Here is a 25,971-nt window from a genome sequence, read left to right on the forward strand (position 1 = left end):
TCCGGGGGGGGAGGGAGCCGGTGCACCAGTTTCAGCAGCAGGCTGGTCACCCATTAATAAACACCGCAGAAGGGGAGGAGAGACAGAAGCAATATCACACCTCTGCACCACAGGAGAGAGCGAACTCACACTCACTTGTACCCTTGCAATTCCTCGTAGTAACAAGCCAGGCACTCAAGATGCAGCCGTCAGTCGATTAGGGACTCCCTAATAGCGGCTGCAAGCTGTGGACCCTTAGATCTCGCTGAGATTTCCCTGTATTCGTAGGGTCGTCATGTTGACTGGAAAATAAAGAAAGACAAGATCTGGCTCATTCAAAATACGGCTGGGACGTCAGTCGACACTGTGGAGCTGAACTTTAAGTGCTGCTCACAGGCATCATCTTTTATACTCAAAAACTACAATGACTTCATGCATGTTACCTTAAAAAAGCAATAAACAAGTCACAGAATAAGACAAGTTGCTGTTATATTTCCACGTAAAGATCACACCACCTGCATTCTTGAACTCGAGTCCTCCTCTTCAGTTCCCCTTCTCTTGTGACCCTGACAGAACTAAGCTTTCCTCCCCAGGTGTGTGAGTGTTCTGTTGTGCTGTTCTCAGTGTTTCTTATCTAACTTCCTATTTTGCTGACTAAAACTACCTTTTGACGACATATTTCCAGAACAACATGTTTCTGTCAAGGATGGGAGCTCTTCCAAGCACATTCATTATATTTTCCTGTTTAACTAAACCTGCTGATCTTGTGTCCTGCTTTTCCTCTGAACTCGTACCTACTCTGTGTACTTGTGTAACTTAGGCTTGACTAAACTTTAATATCGTACAGTTCTACAATGCTCTCTGCTGCAGTGGTGAGATTTCCTTACATTTTCTATTTTCCTTATCATCCCCCCTCTAGCTGATATTTCAACTATTTCCTCCGACCCTGGAGCTGTGCTCAGTATCAGCTGATATATGTTGCCCTGCACATCTATTACTTAGGTGACCTAACTGAGTAAATCCCTCTCACTTTTCTGCTCATCCTCTTGCAGCAGGATATAGCTAATTGAAATATAACACATCAAAAGCAATAACACAATTATAGGCAACAAGGCCTTAAATAGTCCTGACATCCAGAATGGTAGCCAATCAAATCAACCCTTAAACCAGTGGTTCCCAACCTTTTTACTTCTGTGGACTACAACTTTATCATTACTGGTAGCTGGGGACCCCCACTGAATCATTATTGGAACAATTATCTTCCGTACTGTACTCTGTTTGATGCACCTGCACCAATACTAATTTAACTTTTAGCCTCCAATTTCGAATTCCTTGAAATTTTCGGTATGTTCAGTATGTTATATTTTTTTTAATTCTACATTCAGCCACTTTATTTATATACACTTTATTAATCTGTTAACATTATTTAATCTTCTAAACTGTCACAGACCACAGACCAGCTGAGTAGGTACCTTTAGTAAGCACCGCCCTGAGGAGTAGTATCAACTTTCCTGACACGGGAGCGGAAGCAGGGGAGGAGTGAGAGAGAGGGTGGCGGGGAACGCAAAAGGCACAGGAGCCCGGCGGCGGCTCCAAGTCCTCGAGCCCTCGAATCGAATTCTGAAAATCCTTGGAAAAAGACTCCTGTGTGAGGACATCACCCGGTCCCCGAGTCTCGGAGAGGGAGAGAAGCGTCCGAGACACACACGGAGAGACGGAGAGGAGAGGTAAGGTAGCGGCACAGCACAGCCTTGCCCAGTATATTGCCCAGCCCAGCCCAACCCTGCCCAGTACATTGCCCAGCATTGTCCAGCGCTCAGTGCTTGGGAAAGCCTGCGCGAGGTGAGGGGACTGATAGGGGTCTGGCAGACGGGCAGAGAGGACTTTAGAAAACGGCCCTGGGCACGGCATCTATATCTATTCGACCACCATTGGGGGTATTACCGGGGCTTTACTGGAGCCTGTAGGAGCCTGCAGGAGGTTAGGGGGGAGCCACAGAGCTATAGAGGGGGCTTTCCTGGAGCACTTGGAGCACTTTTGAGTAATGTATGTGGCAGAGTACAGTGATTGTGAGCCCCAAGTGCAGAAACCTGAGGACCTGAATATTTTGCTTTCGCTCTGCTCCCTGAGTGTCCCTGTGATATCCGCTAAGTCTGCTCTGGCACTGCTGGTGCTGGTGCAGTGCCTGCGCGGTGAGTGGATAGTGGGCAGTGAGTAGCCAGCAAGGTGCTGCAGGAGCTGCAGGGAGAAGGAAGCAAGGTGACGGACGGTCTTAGACCCTGGCTTTCATGAGATCTCCATTAGCAAATTGGTGCTTCTAACAGTTGCAGTAACAGTGGTGAGCAGCAGCGACTACAATTGCGGCAGACTGTGACAGCACTGCTACGACTACAAACGGACTATGTCAGATTGTAAGCGGTAAGAGGCTGACAAGTGGCTGTCAAGTGGCAAGCGGTTGAGGAGGAGGAGGGGGCTGAGAAGTAGTACAAAGGGGCGTGAAATGGGCAGACGGAAGGAGGGGGGTCCCCCAAGACAACCTTAAAATTAATAAAACTTTAGACGGCTTTCTACAAAAGGCTGTTGTGCCTTAGAAAAAGAGATTGAGAAGGCTGAAGGTCGCTTATCTACCCCGGTATTAATGGCACCTGTCTCTCATCTCCATCCCTGCCACAATTACCCCCACAGCTTCCACTGTCTCCGTCTCCGCAGCCTCAGCATACCCAGCACATGCAGTTAAACTCGGCCTCCTCATTAGTTGACCATCCAGATAATATCTGGGAGACTTCCCGCGCGGCCTTGGACGAGGCTATTGTAACAGACTTTGAGCCTGATTACAACTTTGGCGGAGGGGGTTAATCCGTCCCAAATGTGACAGAGATCCCGCCCACCATATTACGAGTTCCATAGGATATAATGGACTCGTAATACGGCGGGCGGGATATCCGTCACATTTGGGTCGGATTAACCCCCTCTGCCAAAGTTGTAAACAGGCCCTTTGTATCACCTTCATTGGGCTCTTTGGCTGGTCCACTGGCTCGCGAGCCAAAAGGAAAAAAAAAAGCGTGGTGTTACTAATTTAGGAAATAAACGAGCACGTACTATGAGTTCCACTAATCCTGGACTTGAACTCGGTAGTAATGGGCCCAAAACACCACAGGAGAGCACTGCTGGTCCATCAACACTGGAGTACATAATGAGGAGCTCACTAAGAGGCTGTGCCTTATTGAACTTTGTTTAAAGGCTATTGAAGACAAATTAGGGGGGTTCATCCAGCCCTGTGTGCTCAACATCACAGTTCGAGCAAATCCACAACTACACTGCCAGCTTCCAGCTCCTGGACAATCTGCTGGCACTGGTAGCAAGGCTCCTCCCTCACACTCTACTGAGGGTTTGATGTCACCTAAGGCTCATTGTATTCATTTCTGTTCCAATGATGCAGATACTGTTAATAAGGGAGCATGTGGTGCTGCCCCGACAACCAATTCAGTGTCTAAGACGCCTAAAGCTTCTAATATCTACGAGCATCAATGAGTTTGCCCCCCAATGACGGACTTGAGGCCTTGCAGAATTATACCTAGCATAAACCTTTCTGAAAACCATTGGGTACAGTTAGATGTTTTACATTTACCCCCGGAATCTTGTCCATATGTGCCTGTAATTACAAATGTTCCTAGGCTCCAAACAAATAGAGTGGAGGCTTATATACAGCTGAAAAATAAGGTCATTCATTGGTTGCATGCTAATGCTAAATTAGCTTTTTTTATGGTACCTTCAATATTAATGGTGAAGAGGGTGGGTTGGGTGGGCCCACTGAATAAGTTGGGTGAGGGAGATTGTGTTGTTATCAACTTTGATTCACCTGCCCTAGTTGAACAGATCTTCTGACTTTGCAGGAGTTTAAGATCCTCAGCTGGAGGTGTCTCCTTGCATAAACTCTCATCCTTTTATCCCTCAGTACCTGATTTTGCTTCTAACAGCTTGACATTTGACCTTCTGGCTCCTCCTGTTCCCATGTGCACCACGTATCACAGTCTGAATGCAGGCAACCTCTATCTTCTCCTCCAGATGCAGACTGACATAGAGTCAAAGTTATGCAGGGTCTTCTTGGGGTAATGGGGCCAAGATTAACCTCTGGGGAGTGCACTATTTTGAGAGATAAGGAACTAGAGGAGTCCAGAGTCAGAAGCCTGGCAGAAGAGTGGATTGCAAATATGGACTCCATGGGCCCCACCCAAGCAGTATTGACAGACAAGAATAATATTTTGGTCACTGTGTTTGGCCGGAACATGGCCGGCCCTGAATCCACTGGGATGTGGGATACCACTGGAGATAAAGACGCCAGGGATTCTAGAGTTGGTAACTTAGTGGAAGATTAAATGAGTAACCTGAACTCTTTGAGCCCCACACAGTCTGTATCACAAGCCCAGAATGATATACTAAAAGCTCAGGATGACAGGCCAGTTACAGCCCTTGGCTGGAACATAGCCAGGCTTGAGTCTAAAATGCAAATTCTAGACTGGGGCCTTTTTATAGATGAGCCCAAGATATGCCTGTTCCAAGAGACATGGGCCCTGGAGCCCAAGTACAGACCAGGTTTGAAGAGTTTCTGGGTCCCAGCGTGCAAGGTTACTTCTGGAAGACCCTCGGGTGGACTACTAGTTTTGGGTTAGTAGTTCTCTCCAGTGCCAGTTCGAGGAAGTGGGCATGGGCAGTGCGGATTTGCAAGGTTTACTATTATCTAGCAAGAGAGAAAAGCCCCTACTATTGGTAAATATATATAGTAGGAGCACGGGCAGCAACCATGAGTCTGATGCTTTAACCATTCTTGATAACCTTTTATCCAGTAGATTCACTACCCATTACATCTTAATTGCAGGGGACTTTAATCCTACTTTTGAGCCTTTTCCTCTGGCCCAAGAGCTTTACCATGAGTAGGACATTCTTTGGGGCATCTTGCAATTAGCACTGATTAAAGGTCTTAGAATCAGCAGATAGGCTTACCAAATTGTTGATATTACACTTGCATATGGTCTCCGTGCCTGTAATGGTCATTCTTGCTCAGACGCTGTACCCTTCCTACCTTTAGACATGGAGCCTATAGGAGCCATATTGATTACTCTTTACTAGATATTCGTTTGTGGGGGCATATTGTTGATATGAAGGTAAAGGAACATGAAGAAAGCGACCATAATCCAATGATTCTATCTATCAGGGGTTTGTTACCTAACATAGAGGCTCCACATTCCAGGGAGTATGTGAACCAGCTTACTACGACAAATAATAAACGGAACGTCAGGTGGGATGCTGTAAATTCCTCTCCAGACTCCCTTTCATCAATATATAGTCTTTAGGCAGATCAAATGGAGCACATGCTCCATTTATCTGAGGATGATAACAGGCTCCTGGTTGCACATAGGGAACTAATCAATTCCTTGACTTTTTTTTTAACAAAGAGGTGGTCGCCAAAATAAGAAACAGGTTCAGTAAGAGGTGGTTCAACCATTCATGCAGGGAAGCCAAGCATAAATTACTGAGGGACCTGAGAAGGGGGATTAGAGAGCCAATAAGACAATCAAGAGAGAGCTAGAGGCGGGAACTTTCCAAGGCACAAAGATGTTGGGAGTAGAAGCGTTGGGCTGCTCTCATGGAGGCTGCAAGAGCTAATGATGCCTCCAAATTTTGGAAGCTAATCTCAAATGACAGTGGTGATCCCCGGCCCTTGCCTGGTACTCTTGATTCTCCTGGTAGTATGGGTAAATCATTTTGAGTCACTCTACTCAGGGGTAAATGAACCGAAGCTCAAGGAGTCGACTAGTACTAGGGAAATTGGTGTTCCTTCAATCAAGTTCTCTCTAGCTGAAACTAAGGCCGCAATAGCTTCCCTCAAGGGGGGGAGGCCCCCAGGGAAGGCCCCGGGACTTGATAAAATTCCTGGTGATCTCTATAAGTCAAACCTCGATAGCTGGGCCCCCTACTTGAACAAGGTTTGTAATGCATTTGCTGCAGGAGCACCTATTCCTTGTACATGGAAGGGAGCTGAGATAGTCCCCCTTTTTAAGAAAGGCAGCTCTTGCGACCCTTCTAACTATCGTCAAATAACCCTACTTGATAATTTTCAGAAAATGTTTGCGAAGCAGATCTTGTTCCACTTAGAGGATTGGATTTCAGAAGGTGGGGCCATCTCTGACCTACAGGCAGGTTTCAGACCTGTGGGTAGCACAATAGACCAAGCCCTTAGTATTTAGCAACCAAATGGAAGACAGTGGATATCGGAGGTGGAAACCTATATGTGGCCTTCATTGACCTTCCAGCGGCCTTCGATTTGGTACCCAAGAGTAAATTATGGCTGACATTGACTAACATGGGAGTCCCTACGGGTCTTCTGAACCTTATTGTTCGACTTCATGAAGGTACTTTTGCCTGAATTAGAAGTGGTAAGGATGGTGAACTAACAGAACCAGTTTTCATTGAGAGAGGGGTAAGGCAAGGCTGTGTCCTCACCCCTACCCTCTTTCTTTTATACATAAACAACTGTATTATGTATCTAAATAATTGTAATAATGATGCCTAGGTTGGCAGTCAAGAAAATCCCAGGACTGTTCTATGCGGACGATACTATCATCTTGTCAAAATCACCCCTGAGATTGCAAAATCTGGTCGACCAATTCGGTCTATTCTGTAGAGACTTTGGCCTGGAAGTCAATGTCTGGAAAACTAAGTTTATGGTCTGCAGTCCGCGAAAGAAGAAAGTGAAAGCCAGTATATTAATGAACTCTATCCCATTGGAAAGGGTTAACAAGTTTGATTACCTAGGGATTAGGCTGATGGATTCAGGTAGATCGGATGCACATATTAGAAAAGGAGCACATATAATATGCCAAAGAGGAGGGGCTTTGGGACGTAAAGCCAGAGTTGTAGTTAGCCCCCACTAAATCCCATTGCATAAATCTACAAAGCACAGATCCGGGGCGCTGCACTGTATGGTGCAGAGCTATGGGGCTTTCAAAGAGAATGTGACGCACTACACATTAAAGAAAACAATTTTATCAGGCATATAGCCAGGGTAGGGAAAGCTACCACGATGATCCCTCTAAGATTTGATCTCGGGATGAATAGCATCAAAGATGTAGTGGGTTTGAGACCCCTTTTATATTGGATCCGCCTCTGGAAAACAGAGGAGCTAGAACCTTTCTGCGAGACTATTGAAGACCTTACAAGGAACCAAAGCAACTGGAGAAAGGTCAGATGGCTGAGGGAGATGAAATCAGTCAGGGACGATCTGGGCTTCCCCCAATTTTGGGAGAGGCCTGAGTCGATCCCAGCTAATGGTATCCCATTGGTCAAATTGAGAAATTGGTAGGAGGCTAACGAGCAGATTCTCCACAGTAACAGGGTGGGTCATTTAACATCAGAATTTCTGCTCGTTAAACAGAAGCCATGTCCCGGGCAATTCCTAGATCTTTCAATACCTGCACGCGCTCGTGCTCTATTTCTCCAGTTCAGATATGGTACCCTGCCAGTTAAAAGTTTTACTGCCCGTTGGTCGCAGAATTGTTCTGAGGCCGACAGATGTATATATTGCAATCTATCTGTGGAGTCAATTGAACATGTGCTTTTCTTCTGCCCCCTATATAAGTGCCCAAGGGAAATATGGATCATCCCATTGTGTAAGCCTCTGCTCTTGTCTGATGGTACAGATGCTCATAGAATTAGCAAATATGACCCGTCCACTCTAGTAGTAAGTGTGGTTACCAAATATCTGTCAGCTGCTTGATCGATTCGCTACAGGGCTATCAGAGTGCCAGGTCCTAATGCCTAGACCGCACCTTCGGCAAGATTCATTTGACCATGTGGTTTGGGCATGGCCTTGGAACAGATCTCTCTTAGGCAACACGCAGGTAATTTTCCTCTGTTTTTGCTATTTTGTTTTTCTTTTCACCTGTGTTAGCTGTAACAAGCTATTTTTAAGTATCTGCTTGATTTCTGTGCCAATTTAATACAAACTTTATAATTGCTTTAAGATATTAAATACGTTTTCATTACACCCTACACGTGTCTCTAATGATTCGACTGTGTTCAAATCCAGCTTTTATGACCGTGTAGGCAGAAGACTCTTTTTGTCAAATTATGTCATCTAAATTATTATGAAACTGAGCATTTGTCAATATCAACCTTGCACTTTAAACCTTGGGCTGGGCTGTCTGGTTTTTATATTGACGATGGTGTCAGTTGGGAAATTTGAATGTGTAACTATCTTTTAACTATTTTGATAATTTTTAAACAACTAAATTATTCTCTCATTTTGGTATAGATGTTTTAGAAATCCTGGAATCTAAATGATGAATTATGTATCGGGAACATCAGTGAATTACAGCAGGCTACTCCCTATGATTGTTATTTATTGCTAGTACCTGAAGGTTTTAGAAAAGCTATGTTTACTCTAACTCTTATCTTAAGTCACTCTGACAGCACAATGATAATGAATGCATTTTCTTTTTATTCTATGTGTAAATTTTATGACCAATAGTTGAAATAAAGTATGATTTGATTTGATTTGAGTAGGCTTCATAGACTCCATGTGGTTTAGCGGGATAGCAGTTGTGGAAAGCACAAACTACTCAAGGAGTATTTTGGACATATGAGAGCAGTTCCCAGGAACGGTTTTCAGGGCCATACCTTTTCTGGTCTACTAGTCAAGAATAGCCCATACCTCATATTTCCATTCCCGTCTATTTTCACTGGGGGTGGGGCTATGGAAGATCGTGTATTTAGGTTCCAGGGTTTTAGTAACAAAATATGGAACATTGGATGTATGTGTAGTGTCGGTGGTAAGTCTAATTTCAGTGCAACTGGATTTAGAACCCGGATGATTTTAAAAGGGCCTATAAAACAGCAGTTTCTTTTTTCCCATGCAAAGACAAATATTTTGTTGACAACCATACTTTATCATGCTTTAAACAGGGTGGTTTTTGTCGTCGATATTACTCGATTGAAAGTTTGTAAGATTGCTTGGCTTGTGCTAAATGCAATCACGTTTGGTGTTCTAGATTGCATAAATGAACATTAAAGTCTTGTGCCACTGGTACTTTTCCAGGAATTATGTTCTCCCATGGGGTAGTTTAGAATGTTAATCTTGGACGCAATAAAAGGGAGACATTTCAAGGGATGCATGGTCAGTATTATTGTACACAAATTTTATAGCTCATAGCAGAAAGGCCCAAACACCTTCAAAATTAAGTAACAGACAGCACAAATTCTGCTCCATGGTTTGATTGGTCTTTTCTTCCTGACCAACTGTTTGTGGTTGGTAACTTGATGACAGGCGTACATCTAATTATTTACACAAGGTGGTCCAGAACTTTGCAATGAAAGGTGATCCACGATATGTGATAAGAACCAAAGGTAAACTGTGCAATTTAACAATTTCAATCATAAAAATTTACCCAAGTTCCACAGCTGTGGTGAGTTTCTTAAGAGGAATGAAGTGAGCCATTTTTGAAAAATGATCCACTACAGTAAGTACAAGAGTGTGTCCAGAACTGTTTTTTGGCAATTCCACTATGAAATCTAGCGAGACTGTGTCCCATTATCTTGGTGGTATGGGGATGGAGAGTAGGAGTCCTGTAGGGAGCCATGCTGGGAGTGCAAGTGCCCACAAATTCTTGGACATCCTTGGACAGAGATGGCCACCAAAATTGTCTTTTGAGTAACGCCATTGCTATTTGTGTACTTGGATGTCCCACAGGAATATTATCATGGCATAGTTGTAAAGCAATTGATTGCAGTTCTTTGCAAAGTACAAACAATTTGTCTTGGTCAGATTCTCTTGACTCTCATACCAGCTCTCCATTGTTTTTTGGTTCAAACTCTCTTTCAAAGTGTCAAGGGAGGTTGATGTTAACATGGTGCCTTGGAATCTGTTTAAGGGGATAATGTCTGAGGCTTTTCTGGTGGTGCTGAATTCTCTGGTTCCTATATTCTTGATAAGGCATATGATATTGTGCTGTCTTTTCCTGGGTGGTAAGGTATGATGAAATCATAGTCATTTAAAAAAAGGTTCATTTAAGTTGCTGTGCAGTTAATGCTCGGGCTGACTTTAAAAATAGCAAATTCCTATGATCAGTATAAATGGTGACCGTATCCCTTATCCCTAGTAGGTCATGTCATCAATCTTCAAAAGCTGCTTTTATTGCTAATAGTTCGTGGTCTGCTATTGGACAATGTTATTTGGCAGGGAGAAGTTTCCATGAGTAAGATGCAATTCCCTGTATTTGTCCAGTACTTTTGTTTCGTTGCAAAAAATTCCCCCAACGACTGTTTGAGAAGCATCCGCTTTCACAATAAAAAGAGCCGAGGTGCTGAGGACATACCCTAAAACTTCTACTTGGGCAGCATGAAATTTGCTTTTCTCCAGTTTGACGTATAGATTATTGTCTAGCAGTTTTCGAAGGCCAGCCCAAACCTGCTTTACATGAACTGACATAGATTAAGAATATATGAGTATATCATCAATATACACAATACAACAAATGTCTGTGAATTCATGGAGCACTTCATTAATAAACAATTGAAAGTCGGCTGGGATGTGGCAGAGTCAAAAGGCATGACTTGGTATTCCGACAAACCAAACTTTATTAAAGAAAGATGTTTTCCATGAATCAGCATTTCAGACTCGCACCAGATGATAAGCCCCCCGTAAGTCTAACTTGGTATAGACAGTAACCTCTTTCACATGATCTAACAACATGGGTATAAGAGGTAGTGGTATTTGTTTTTCACTGTGATGTCATTCATTGCCCTGTTATCTATGAAGGTTCATAAATCCCCTCATTTGTTGGGAACGAAAAATAAGGGCAAGGACACAGAGAGTCTCATAAACCCATTTGCCAAATATTCATCTCAATACTGTTAGACTTGGCATCCTTGGCGTGGTCTCCCCTAACTTTTGCCTCTCTTTCCCAGGTTGTTGATGTGTGCTGGACTCTGTTTTTGTTACTCAGGGCACTTTACCATTGCTATCCATTGCTAAAGTGCAAGTGCTCCTATATTTGATTTACTGGTAAGTCCTTAGTACAGTGCAGTAGAGTTGCCCAGGGCATGTAGATCAAATGCTACTAGTGGGCCTGCAGCAGAGGTTGTGCCAACCACATTAGTAGCCCTGTACACATGGCTCAGATCTGCCACTGCAGTGTCTGTGTGTGCAGTTTTAAACTGCCAATTCGAATTGGCAAGTGTACCCACTTGCCAGGCCTAAACCTTCCCTTTTCTTTACTGTAAGACACCCCTAAGGTAGGCCCTAGGTAGCCCCATGGGCAGGGTGCGGTATATGTTTAAGGTAGGACATATACTAATGTGTTTTGTAAGTCCTGACAGTGAAATACTGCCAAATTCGTTTTTTACTGTTGCAAGGCCTATCCCTCTCATAGGTTAACATGGGGGCTGCCTTTAAATATGAATAAAGCGTAGATTCCCTTTGGGAGAAGCTAGACATGTGGAGTTTGGGATCTCTGAACTCACAATTTAAAAATACATAATTTAATAAAGTTGGTTTTGAGATGGTGTGTTTGAAAATACCACTTTTAGAAAGTAGGCATTTTCTTGCTTAAACCATTCTGTGACTCTGCCTGTTTGTGGATTCCCCATCTGGGTTAGTTTGACAGTTGGGCTGTTTGCACCGCTCTCTAGAGAGTGACACAAAGGGAGCTGGGGTGTAGCCTGCATATCCTGATGAGCCATCTGTGCTAGGACGGAGGGGAGGGATGGTCACTTACACCCGAAAGGGCTGTGACTGCCATCACACAATTCAGTCTCCAACCCCCTGATGTGTGTCTGGGCCTGGCCTGGGCAAGGCAGGAGCTCACAAACAAGAGACACTTTTCTTTGAAGTAGGCCTACTTCAAAGGCAGAAATGGGTATAAGAAGATCACACAAATCCCTGAAAATTAGATCACTTCTGGAACCAAGAGGAACCTCTGCGAAGGAGAAGAGATGAAGAGCTGAGAAGTGCTGCCCTGGCTGTGACTGTGCTTTGTGGAGCTATCCTGTAGATGCTGCTTCTGCCTGTGAAAAGGGATAAAGTCGGACTTCGTTGTGCGTTCCTGCTTGTGAAGAATCTCCAAGGGCTTGAACTGAGCTTGCCTCCTGTCGTTGAAGACTTAGGGACATCAAAGACTTCCCCTGCCAGCACCTGGACTCTCTGCTGAGACTCCTGCCCTGCCAAGTGGTGCCCTATCCAGTTCCTGGGCCCTTGAAAGGTGAAGCTGGCAGACAAAGACTGAAAATCCATGCACATACGGCGTGCAGGGAACTTTTCGGCGTACCTTTCGAGACGCGGCTGAGAAACGACGCGCCGCCGGCTTCACGGCTGAAATCACCACTCCACCTGCATTGTGGCTGGACGATCGAAGCAACGCGGCTGGAGAAACAATGCACAACACCCGCTGGCGGAGGCTGATAACACTGCAACCCCACATAGCGTGGTTTCCTGATACTGTGCGCCTGGATTTTAATCGCAACATTGCTGGGTGCGGAAAAACAACACAAAGCCTGCCCGGACCCGAGGTGCCCATCCAGATCAACGCATCGTTCTTTTGCGGGAGAGAAGAAACGACACACGCCAACCCGACCGGAGGATACACAACGCACAGTCTCGCTTGCGGATGCAAAATTGATGCATCGCTGGCCTTTTCGTACGCACACTCATCTGTGCAGTGTTATTTTCACGCTACCCAGGTACTTTTGAGCGCTAACAACGTTCTCACTGTTTTCAAAAGGATCTAAGACTCTTTTGCTTTCTAAATTTATAACTTGACTTGTGCATGTTGGATTTTTGTTGTTTTGGTCTTGTTTTGTTTAGATAGATATTACCTATTTTTCTAAACCTGTGTTGTGTCATTTTGTAGTGTATTCACTGAGTAACTGTGTGAGTTGGTACAAACACTTTACATATGCTTCTGAAGTTAAGTCTGCCTGCTCGTGCCAAGCTACAAAGGGGGCGGGCGGTGGTTAACTGAGGGTGTTTCTCCTTTACCCTGACTAGAGTGAGGGTCTTTGCTTTGACAGTGGGTAACCTGACTGTGAACCAAAGACCCCATTTCTAACAGATACTGTTGCAGATGATCAGTTTTCTTGTCCTTTAGGGCATACACCTGACTGCAGGGTAGTTTGCATCCGGGCATAAGTTGTATTTGACAATCGAATTCTCAATGAGGTGGCAATTTATTGGCCTTTGTTTTATCAAACACTTCAGCTAGGTCAGCTTAAACAGCTGGGAGATGCTCTTTAAATAACACAATCTTGGTACTGAAAGATAACCTGTGAGCGCTGATGTAGTGTTCTGAAATTTCCTTAGGATAACAGTGCTTTTTGCAATGGTCTACGTTTAATGTAATTATTCCTGTTTTCCAGTTTATTTGTGGGTTGTGCTGTATCAACCATGGAACACCTATGATCAGCTGAAACTGGGGAGCGCCTATATTGTCAAACTGCATCGTTTCTTGATGCCCGTTATCATATGTCACTATTAGTTTTTCAGTACGCAGTTGAATGGGACCGGAAGCCAATTTTTTTCCGTCAATGACTCTGACCACTTCTTGTGTTTTTTTTTTTCTTGGGTTTGAATCCCCAATGTGACCACAAAGTCACCCGCAATCTAGCAGAGCTTGTACTTGCAAAAACCATCCAGAACAAGATTACAATGTTATCTTTATAGTTAAACAATGGTACATTGCACAGGGGTGTTCATCAGAAGTCGAACTGAGAAAAGTCCTCGGTAGCCGGACCTGGTCACCTACTGAGCTGCTTCGTTTTCCGTTGGCTGATCCAGCTGACTACTGAAGCTGTCCCAAGATACCCTTTACTCTTGGTGGGTCGAGTCGGGCATTCTCTTACAAAATGTCCTGCCCTGCCACAGTACAGGCATTGGTTTAACTTTTGCCTCTTGTCTTTTTTCTTCCTTAGAAAGAACATTATTTAGTAGAGCCTATTTGCATTAGTTCGGGATGTCTACAGCTCAGCCAAGTGTTTTTGCTTTGTTTTATTGGAAAATGCAATCACCTTGTGATCAATATGCCTACCTCTTTCGGATTTGCTCTCCATGAGCCCATGATTAAGCTTCACTGTGAGATCAAAATATTCTGCACAATCCTCAGCACGCTGTAGAATTTGTGACAGTAAATCTTTAGTTCTGCCTTAAGGCCTCTATAAAAAAAGGACCCTCTCTTGCCTTCTGACCAGTTGGTTTCAACCACCAACCAGGGAAAAGAAGAAATATAGGCCCTCATTACGAGCCTGGCGGTCTGTGACCGCCAGGCTCGCGGTTGGCGGGAGCACCGCCGACAGCCCGGCGGTGCCCCGCAGGGCATTCTGACCGCGGCGCTTTGGCCGCGGTCAGTGCAGGAAAACCGGCGGTCTCCCGCCGGTTTTCCGCTGCCCGTTGGAATCCTCCAAGGCGGCGCAGCTTGCTGCGCCGCCTTGGGGATTCTGACACCCCCTACCGCCATCCTGTTCCTGGCGGTTCGCCCGCCAGGAACAGGATGGCGGTAGGGGGTGTCGCGGGGCCCCTGGGGGCCCCTGCAGTGCCCATGCCAATGGCATGGGCACTGCAGGGGCCCCCGTAAGAGGGCCCCGCTTGTATTTCACTGTCTGCATAGCAGACAGTGAAATACGCGACGGGTGCAGTAGCACCCGTCGCACCTTCCCACTCCGCCGGCTCGATTCCGAGCCGGCGTCCTCGTGGGAAGGTTGTTTCCCGCTGGGCTGGCGGGCGGCCTTAAGGCGGCCGCCCGCCCGCCCAGCGGGAAACTCAGAATGCCGGCCGCAGTCTTCAGACCGCGGTGCGGTATTCCTGCGGCGCAACTTTGGCGGGCGGCCTCCGCCGCCCGTCAAAGTTGTAATGAGGGCCATAGTGTAACAAGTGAGAAGAGCCCTGTTTTAAGTTCAGTAGCTAATTATATTTTGCCTGTACAAACGTGTGGTGAGCAAACAATGTTTTCATGGTCTCTTTAAAATTATGAAAGTTGTAAGGCAAAGGGTCATCCTGTTCTATGAAAGGGATAGACCACAGGGTGGCATCACCAGCCAGATACGAGAGGATAAAAGCCAACTTACTGTCTTTGTCAGGAAACGCAGTGGGGCATGCCATTAAGGGCAAATGGCACTAGTTCATGAAGATGACGAATTACTGCTATCACCAGTGAATTGCTTCGGAGGAGCCAAAGGAACTGCAGTGGGGGGTAGTATTTAGGGTTTGGTGCTCAGGTGCTGTGGCTCCCTCAGAAGGTGAGCAGGTTTTAATACTGGCTTAGGTTTTGCATGCATTGGAGGAGGAATAGCCCGTAGATCCTTTACTTTTTGTGTTGTTTCCTCTCCAAAACTGTTATGTCCTGTCTCAAGGCAGCATTTTCTGGCTGGATATTTGCTAACGCTGAAGCTATCTCCTGTAATGTCAAAGTTTGGGGATCCATGTTGTCAGGGTGAAGCACTGCTCGTGGGCTTTGGCTTCTGTCAGACTATAAATAGGAGCCTTACCTTGCGGCTTCATAATGGACATTGCAGAGACGATATGGACCCACCTCCACTACCTTTCTTCTAGAAGGACTAGTTCACAAGAGACTGGGCCAAGCTCAGGGAGAAGGGCCTGGGCCGTTGGCATCTGGACTGATGAGTCACTGTGTAAGGAAATGCCTCCTTGGCATGGTTACCACCTGACTTTTTGCCTTTGCTGATGCTAAGTTATGATTTGAAAGTGTGCTGGGACCCTGCTAACCAGGCCCCAGCACCAGTGTTCTTTCCCTAAACTGTACCTTTGTCTCCACAACTGGCACAGCCCTGGCATGCAGGTAAGTCCCTTGTAACTGGTGCCCCTGGTACCAAGGGCCCTGATGCCAGGGAAGGTCTCTAAGGGCTGCAGCATGTCGTTTGCCACCCTAGGGACCCCTCACTCAGCACATGCACACTGCCTCACAGCTTGTGTGTGCTGGTGGGGAGAAAATGACTAAGTTGACATGGCACTCCCCTCAGAGTGCCATGCCAACCTCACACTGCCTGTGGCATAGGTAAGTCACCCCTCTAGCAGGCCTTAAAGCCCCAAGGCAGGGTGCACTATACCACAGGTGAGGGCATATGAGCATGAGCACTATGCCCCTACAGTGTCTAAGCAAAACCTTAGACATTGTAAGTGTAGGGTAGCCATAAGATTATATGGTCTGAGAGTTTGTCAAACACGAACTCCACAGTTCCATAATGGCTACACTGAAAACTGGGAAGTTTGGTATCAAACTTCTCAGCACAATAAATGCACACTTATGCCAGTGTGCAATTTATTGTAAAATACACCCAGAGGGCATCTTAGAAATGCCCCCTGGAAACATACCCGACTTCCAGTGTAGGCTGACCAGTTCCTGCCAGCCTCCCACACACCAGACATGTTGCTGGCCACATGGGGAGAGTGCCTTTGTCACTCTGTGGCCAGGAACAAAGCCTGTACTGGGTGGAGGTGCTTCTCACCTCCCCCTGCAGGAACTGTAACACCTGGCGGTGAGCCTCAAAGGCTCACCCCTTTTGTTACAGTGCCACAGGGCATCCCAGCTAGTGGAGATGCCCGCCCCTCCGACCACTGCCCCCACTTTTGGCAGCAAGGCTGGAGGAGATAATTAGAAAAACAAGGAGGAGCCACCCACCAGTCAGGACAGCCCCTAAGGTGTCCTGAGCTGAGGTGACCCTTACTTTTAGAAATCCTCCATCTTGTGAGTGGAGGATTCCCTCAATAGAATTAGGGATGTGTCCCCCTCCCCTCAGGGAGGAGGCACAAAGAGGGTGTAGCCACCCTCAAGGACAGTAGCCATTGGCTACTGCCCTCCTAGACCTAAACACACACCCAAATTCAGTATTTAGGGGCTCCCCAGAACCTAGGAAAGTAGATTCCTGCAACCTTAACAAGAAGAAGGACTGCTGACCTGAAGCCCTGCAGTGAAGACGGAGACAACAACTGCTTTGGCCCCAGCCCTACCGGCCTGTCTCCCAACTTCGAAGAAAACTGCAACAGCGACACATCCAGCAGGGACTCCCTGGCGACTGTGAGCCCCTGAGTAGCCAGAGACGACCCCCTTGAGCCCTCACAGCGATGCCTGCAGAGGAAATCCAGAGGCTCCCCATGACCGCGACTGCCTGTAACAAGGGACCCGACACCTGGAACCAACACTGCACCCGCAGCCCCCAGGACCTGAAGGAACCGAACTCCAGTGCAGGAGCGACCCCCAGGCGACCCTCTGCCTAGCCCAGGTGGTGGCTACCCTGAGGAGCCCCCCCTGTGCCTGCCTGCATCGTTGAAGTGAACCCCGGGTCCCTCCATTACTTCCTATCTAAAACCCAACGCCTGTTTGCACTCTGCACCCGGCCGCCCCTGTGCCGCTGAGGGTGTACTTTCTGTGCCTTCTTGTGTCCCCCCCGGTGCCCTACAAAACCCCCCTGGTCTGCCCCCGAGGCCGCGGGTACTTACCTGCTGGCAGACTGGAACCGGGCACCCCTGTTCTCCATTGAAGCCTATGTGCTTTGGGCACCTCTTTGACCTCTGCAACTGACCGGCCCTGAGCTGCTGGTGTGGTAACTTTGGGATTGCCCTGAACACCCAACGAAGGGCTACCTATGCCCCAACTTTGAGACTTGTAAGTGTTTTACTTACCTGCAAAACTAACCTTTACTTACCTCCCCCAGGAACTGTTGATTTTTGCAGTGTCCACTTTTAAAATAGCTTATTGCCATTTTTACAAAGACTATACATGATATTGTGTTCATTCAAAGTTCCTAGAGTACCTAAGTGAAATACCTTTCATTTGAAGTATTACTTGTAAATCTTGAACCTGTGGTTCTTAAAATAAACGAAGAAAATATATTTTTCAATATAAAAAACCTGTTGGCCTGGAGTAAGTCTTTGAGTGTGTGTTCCTCATTTATTGCCTGTGTGTGTCCAACAAATGCTTAACACTACCCTCTGATAAGCCTACTGCTTGACCACACTACCACAAAAGAGAGCATTAGAATTATGTACTTTTGCCATTATCTTACCACTAAGGGGAACCCTTGGACTCTGTGCACACTATTTCTTACTTTGAAATAGTATATACAGAGCCAACTTCCTACACACTGGCATTGCTTTCTGTCATTGACTTTAATTAGGAACGAGTATACAATACTAAGATCCAGCTGTGGTTTCCTCCCGACTCTAGTAATGCCCATGATGGAAACTTAATCAGATGATGGCTCTGATTTCCCTCATTACTTTCAAAATGTGAATAAGGAACACTTGCAGTCACTAGGAGAGAAAACACAAATATAACAAAAGAACATTACCAAGCACAGCATAGGGCCAGAAAACACTGCACTTATACACTGTGCAATGTTACATACATTGGTTGATACATGCATTTTAACACTCACTTGTAGGTTGCAGTTAAGGTATTTTCTTCACACCTTGCATTTTTAGTTCTTGATTATGGACCAAACGTAAACGTTCTTAATAATCACTTTCCTAATTTGCTGCTTATCTCAAGGATTAGTTCATGATTAATGATTTGTTGCCTTTCTCAAAAATTAGTTAGTGTCACCAAAGTTTGAATGTTGATTAACTGCTAAGAGTAAAAACAGATATGTTGGTAAGCGCTTAATAACTTTGTTCTGCATCTTTTCCTTTTCAGCAGCGGCTCCTGGAGATGAAGCGATGACTGGATTCAGAGATGGAGACAAAATGCTGCAAACAGAAGAAACAGGATCTGGAAGACTTAGTTGTAGCTAGTAAACATATGAGCCACGTTCCAATGAGAGCAGAAAGGGGGACATTCCGAGATCTGCAAGTGTTTGGAGCCAAAGTGCTTGTGTTTGGCTTGGGCGTGACTTTTATACCCAGTCAAGCCCAGCCGCACCCAAAATAACAGCTGGGTTCTCCGAACCCCGTTATTGCATCCTGAAGGTCCTGCACACTGTACAGTTGCAATGCCAAGGTAGTGGCAGCGGCAATGTAAACATAGGCAAATAATGTCATACTTTCTGCAAAAACAACTGTGGGGAGGTAAGGTTTTTCTGTATTTTAGGTAAAGTGTAGAAGCATGAGAATCTTGGTCTATCTACTTTCAAGTATATATACTCATCCTCATCTAATAGACCCTGTAGGTACCATATTTTCAATAGGTTATTGATTTGATTAGTTAAATTGTTCATAGGGTTAGATATAAGACTTTCGTAACAATCTTCATTCCTTAATTGTCTATAGATCTCATATAGTCTATACGGTTCATAACTACAATATTTCCTCCCATGTCAGCTTGTCTTGTGATAATACTCTCATCTCTCTGCAACTCTTTCAGTGCCTTCCATTCACCCTGACTTAAGTTGTTTCTGATACTACTGGCCTTCTTTTTGGTAAATACTTATCTAGATCATTAGTCACTAATTTGTGGAAATCCTCAATGTTACTGTCACTCCCCATCCTAGGTATCCAATTTAATTTTGTCTTAAGACCACTTGGTTCATGTAAGTTGGGTACAATATTCAAATCACTTAGTATTCTTGAAGTAGTTGTTGGAAGATCCTGACAGACATACAATTGGAAAGTGGTATGATCTTAGTAACTTTAGATGTGGTGGCACTATATACAAGTATTAAACATGAGGTGGGTTTGAAAGCATTGAAGTATATGGTATATAGAAGGTCGGCTAGTCTTGATCTTGAATCAGAATGTATTCTTATTTAATAAGAAATGGTACAGACAAAAGCAGGGAGTAACAATGGGCTCCAGGTTCTCTCCTTCTTAAGCAAATCTTTTCATAGGATGGTTTGAGGAGAAGTGGATCTAGGGACCAGGAGCAGCGACATGGCAGATATTCATACTATATTGAGGACGATATATAGATGATTGCCTTATCATGGATAGGGACCACAGAACAACTGGAGGAATTTTACAATTATCTAAATGAAAATGATGCAAATGTGAGATTCACTTACAAATATAGTAGGGAGAAAATATAATTTTTGGATGCTGAACTGTACATTAGGAACAATATTATTGACAGTAAACTACATAGAAAACCGACCTCATGTAACGCTATATTACGTGCGACAAGTGCACACCCGATGCATCCAATAGGTGCAATCCCCTTTCGGGAAATGATAAGGGCAAGATGGAATTGTAGCGAGTCTGAAGAATTTGAAAAATGTATCAAGGACATGGGTAGGCGTTTTACACAAAGGGGTTACCAGACAAAAGTGATTACGAAAGCACAACAGAGAGCCAGACATATTACTAGGGAAGAGACTCTAATGTCTCCGGATACGAAAACAAATAATGGAGACAAAGATAGGATCAGGTTAGTTACAGAATACACAGAGACCTCGAACACTAGGAACAAGATAATGAGATTGCATTCGAATGTATTGAGACAGGGCTTAGTTCCGGATGATTGCATAACAAATAGACCAGAAGTTACATATCGAAGGGGAAGATCTCTAAGAAACATCCTATGCCCTAGCTATCCGACATGTAACAGAAAGGCAGATTGTCTAACGGAACAAACTTGAGGGTTCTTTAAATGTGGTCATTGCAGAGTGTGCAAATGGGCCTGGCATGGGAAAAAAGACATTGTGGACCATAATGGCCACAGTTTTCAAATACAGACAAACATCACTTGTGACACAAACTTTGTAATCTATATAATAGTATGTAAATGTGAACGTTTATATGTGGGAAGTACCATTCGTCCCCTAAAAATTAGAATGCGTGAACATCTGAGGGCAATTAGACAAGAGGATGAAAGCTATCCGATTGTGCAACATTTGAGAACATGTGACTTTGAGTACACTCACCAAAATATAAATTTTTTGGGAACAGAAAATGTACCTATAGACCCCAGGGGAAGCAACAGAGAACTGAATTTGAGAAGGAAAGAATCCCTATGGATTATGAGATTACGGGCAGTGGAAAAAGGTCTAAATACTGATTCAGAATTGGAATACTTTTTAGGAACGTAATGTAATATATATGTGAATATACATTATCTGTACACAGTATAAATGAAGTTGTCTTGGGTTGTGATATTGCTTACAATGAAATGGAGAAGGACTTATGGAGATAGTATGTACATGCACACACATGTAGTAAAACAAATAATGGATAACTTATAAGGAGTAAGTTATTCATACATCCAGATAGAAGAATAAATACATGTTAATTGGAAGCGAGGGAAGTTATATACAGTAAAGCACTTCAATATTTAAAGCGTACTATTTAATTTGTGAGATTATGGATATATGGCCCACTTGATGATGCAGATGCAGAACTAGATCAAGTAATGGATAACTGAGAGGTAGGTAGACATTTGGATTACGGTTCTCTGTTATATAAAAAGAACCGGCTGAGAAAGCTTGGTAAGAAAAGAAGAGAGATGGAGAAAGGACTGACTAGATAGAAGGAAATTAACCTGTGGTGAACAAAGCAAGAGCACGTAGGTGAGAGTATTGGGGTATATACATGATTGGGAATGATTTTGCAAGAACTTATGTACATATCGGGACGAGTAAACAATCGGGAGCAAAGCAACAAACGGGAATCTTGATATGGCTCACTTAATATAGCGGGGAAAGGAAGGGCCTCATGATTTATAAATGCGGTAAACATAGACAAAAGGGACAAATAAATGGGAAGCTAATGCCGAGTACGGGGGCACGCTGTAAATTCTAGTGCACACTATGAAAATAGCTTACCTCATATAGTGGGGAAAGGAAGGGCTTCACGATTCGTAAACGCAGTAAACAGACATAAGGCACAAATAAACGGGACGTTAACGCCGAGTACGGGGTGCACGCTGTAAATTCTAGTGCACACTTTGGAAACATGAATCATTATAACCACATGAGAAGGGCACATACTGAGACGGGGAAGTGGGGTGCATATGAATAGGGGATTGTAATGAGAGCTCAGACTTACAGCGAACCCGGAGTACTTTTGAAGGAAAGAAAATATTTAGACAACATTCAGAGCAATTTATCAATAGAGATAATCCACAGGTACTACAAAGGAGTTAGTTGGATATGTACCTCACTTGAGAGGTGTAGAAATAGATCATAGGGTCACACATTTGTATGCATGTACACGCAACTGTCTTTCACTCCTAAACTGTTTCAAAATATTGCCTATTGTATATGAGATTTAAACTGACTAGAAGTGGGGATATATAGATGTGTCAGCACTTTGTCGCACAAACTATGGGCAAACAAAAGGGATCACAAAAGATTCCCAGGGACTTCACAGCAGGTGAATTGCACTATATAAGAATTATCTCGATGCAAATTACCAGATACAGAATTTGTTGTATACATGTATTTGCAGCCCTGAGGAAGTCACTGGGAAATACCCCAGACGAAACACGTTTTGGCTAAAGTGGCTGGACTGTCTGAACCAGAGCGGCTAAAGTGTCTGGACTGTCTGAACCAGAGCTGTGTATAACTGGAGGAAGAATACGGAATATGTATTATTATTGCTGTCGGCGGTTTATCGTTGATCTCAGGAATTTGGGGTGTTTTTCCCTGGAAGTTCACCGTCTGAAAAATGGATAAGTATTGTGATTGAATTAAAATATAGAAGCAACAGGAAGCGCCATCACTCCTTTAAACCACCCACCAAACGGAACAATACTATCTAGGTGCTGTGGAATGCTGAACAATGCATTCTTTATCTATAACAGAGAAGTACTTTGTCAATATCACAGAGGGATCTGGTTCTACTGGGAATTCGGGTATTACAATGTTGTTAAGGGGGCACAAGTCTTGAATCATGCACCACAAGCTACCCTTCAATTTTTTCACAGGAAAAATTAAGGTGTTACATGGGAAAACCCGGGGTATATTACCCCTTGTTCCAGTAGTGCCTGTATGGTTGCAGCTATCTGTGCAGTGGCAGTAAGGATGGCCCCTTCTGTAGTAGTCTTTTTAAGTTTCTGCTGAACTAACTTAGCAGCTGTTTTGTCAACCTGTTCCTGTCTCTTGTTTTCTTTTGCAAAAGTGAATGATTTGTGCTTGTATCTCTGGCCAAGGCCTTGCTTCCAGGCCCACAATCCCATCAAGGATCGCCTGCACGTCGGAAGGCAAGCCCTTTTTCATTACATTATAGAATAGTACCGGGTTTCCTCCTGTGCTTTCCCAACTGTTTCCTACCTTCTATACCCACCTCTCCTTAATTGTGATGTAATGGCCTGTATCACCTGTGCTTCCCATGGTCGCCTTCATGAGAGTCCCTATAACTGTCCTGTCTGGGTAGGTTACCCCCCTATTAATGATCTGTATGTGTCACGATCAGCCTTTCGCTTACCGCACTGGTCAGTTGAAACTGGAATGTGACCTCGGTGCTTGCACGTTCTGATCTGGCCGAGATAGGGGTGACCCTTTCCGGTAGCCACGGTGCTGTGGACAAGAAAATGCCTAGGCAGTCCATGCCCTCCAGAAGGAGTCCCAGAGGAAAAATACAAAAGGGAAAAAAACTCTTTTGCAGGAACTCCCAGAAACAGGAAAAAGGTGAATGTCACGACAACAGGACTTCAAGAGCTGGAAACTCCAAAAGCTTCAGGAAAAGACAAGCAGGAAAAACACTCCACAAGAATAGCAAGCATGAGCGAGGACCACCACCAACAGGAAGTATTGCAACGCAAGGAAAACAAGAATCTGGCTCCTTATATACCAAAGGACAGGAAGTGACATGTAGGTAGAAATTGGGAATGCTCCAAAGGAATAACTGGAAAAAAGACACCATCTTCGAAAAGGAAAAAGAAAATCAATGCATGCAGGGAAGAGAATAAAATCCTGGGAAGACGAAACATGGCCCCGAAAGAAGAACAGTAAGGAAGAGCCCCACGACCAAGACATAAGGTAAGTATAAAAAAATAGGGGGATCGCGGGCACCTTTGAGGTATAACATCATGTTGCCCGTTGAACCTGCTGAGGCCTGAAATCCGACCCCGGGCCGTCCAACCTTGCAGCGGACAACAAAATATGCTGCGGCTGAGCATGCAGCCCGGGAAACGGACCGCCGACCCCACAGTGGACCAAGAATGAGGCACCGCGGGCACCCACGGCATGACAATAAAGGGTTAAAAAGTGCGCCATCATATTTGCTTTCCATCAGTGTCATCCCACTCACTCGGGCCTTCTGAAATATGGAACCAGTCTTGTCTCCTATTAAGGAACTGGGAGACTCTTAATATCCCCTATAGCCAATGTTATGCCTGCTATATTTTTTCTCAAAAACCTCTATCCATTTGCCTGCCCCTTCCAAAAGGGGGATAGTGCCTTTTTCAAATTATCTTTGTCCATTTGTGGCCACGGGACATAGTGCAGCTATGTCCTGAGTGACTCGTGACCTGCTTTTAAGGTCAGAGCTCGCTACACACGCTGCGCAGCTCCACCAGACTGTGCCCGTGCCCTCTACCCCGCCCTCGCTGCTGCCACAAGTTCGAGGCCCTCAACCACCCGTAGGCACCCACCTCATCCCTGGTGTCTAGTGGGTTTCCGTAAGTATTGTGTGTTGTTTTGTAACTGTCTTTGTGCCATTTTCTGTGTTTGTTTAGTTGTTTTTCCTCTCTTTTCCCTTCTTTTGTGCCTGTTTTGGCCTTTTTCCTTCTTTGTGCCTTTGCGTCCCTTCCTCCTGTTTTACGGCTCTTCTAAAGCCGTTCTTTCCCACTGATGCGTCCCCGCCCCCCTCGCATCCCCATTTGTTCACCGCTCCTGCCTCCCAGCTGCTCCTCCCTCCAACCTACCCTTCTTAATGGTGGCTGCTGCACAACGCGTGTGCCTCTGGCGCCCCAGAAGCAAGCCCATCCGCGCCTGGACCGTGTCAGTCCCCCTGGCCCGCATGCCCCCACGCCGTCAGATGCTACCATAGTGCCAATGAACTCCACACCCTCAACCCAGGCCGCTCCACCGCCTGCGCCCAAGCCACCCAGAGACACACCCATAGACCCTTCTCCTGTCGGATCTGCAGCTTCACCTGCCCGCAAGCCGCCAAGCACCACGCCATAACCGCACACAACCTGCTCAGCTGCATCCTCCTCAACACCCGCTCCGTCCACAAACACGCCGTCGAACTCTGGGACCTACGCACCTCACCTATCCCAGACGTCACCTTCCTCACTGAAACCTGAATGACTCCCTCCTCGGAACCTGACATTGCCATAGCCATCCCCGAAGGCTACAAGATCACCCGCAGAGACTGCACCAACAGACTGGGAGGAGGTATCGGCATAGTCCACAAAAACACCATCAAAATCTCAACTAACACCAATGACATCCTCGATGCCGCCGAACACTTACACTTCAAGATCCACATCAACATCAACACCACCCTCAGAGGAACCCTTGTCTACAAGCCCCCCGGCCCGACCTCAGTTCAGTGACTCCATCGCCGACATAATCAGCACCCAGGCACTTACAGACTACATTCTCCTCAGCGACTTGAATTTTCACCTTGAGAACGCCAACGACAGAAACTCCACTGCCCTGATCACCAACCTCGGTCTCAAACAACTGGTCACGACGCCCACACACTCCACTGGCCACACACTCCACCCGTCTTCTCCACCAGCAGTCACGTCACCTTCAGCCATACCACTGAACTCTACTGGACAGACCACCGCTGCGTCCACTTCACCTACCAGAAACCTGCCACTCACCACCGCCCACTACAGATCCCCCACCGCAGCTGGAACAAGATCTCAGACGACCAACTGATCTCCACTCTTGCCCGGGCCCTAACGCCTAGCGCCACGACCCCAACACAGCAGCCCTCAACCTCAGACATTGGATAGAAGACTGTGCCAACACCCTCGCTCCGCTCAGGAAATCCTCCAACAACGGCACCAGCACCAAGGCCATCTGGTTTTCCGCCGACCTTCAGTGCTCCAAGCGGGAGTGCCAGAAAATTGAAAAAAAGGGCATATCGAACCAACAGAGAGTAAC

The 25,971-nt window shown here is 45.5% G+C and overlaps 1 long non-coding RNA gene across 1 annotated transcript in view; it reads right to left on the reverse strand.

Moving 5' to 3' along the window:
- Window positions 1–211: 211 nt before the first annotated feature.
- LOC138302015 (uncharacterized) overlaps window positions 212–25,971 on the reverse strand; it is a 37,862-nt gene continuing 12,102 nt past the window's right edge. Inside the window, exon 3 of the long non-coding RNA XR_011205219.1 lies at window positions 212–281. This is a non-coding gene — a long non-coding RNA (uncharacterized lncRNA). The remainder of the gene's footprint in view (window positions 282–25,971) is intronic.

This window comes from Pleurodeles waltl, chromosome 6 (assembly GCF_031143425.1).
Source record: "Pleurodeles waltl isolate 20211129_DDA chromosome 6, aPleWal1.hap1.20221129, whole genome shotgun sequence".
Lineage (NCBI taxonomy): Eukaryota > Metazoa > Chordata > Amphibia > Caudata > Salamandridae > Pleurodeles > Pleurodeles waltl.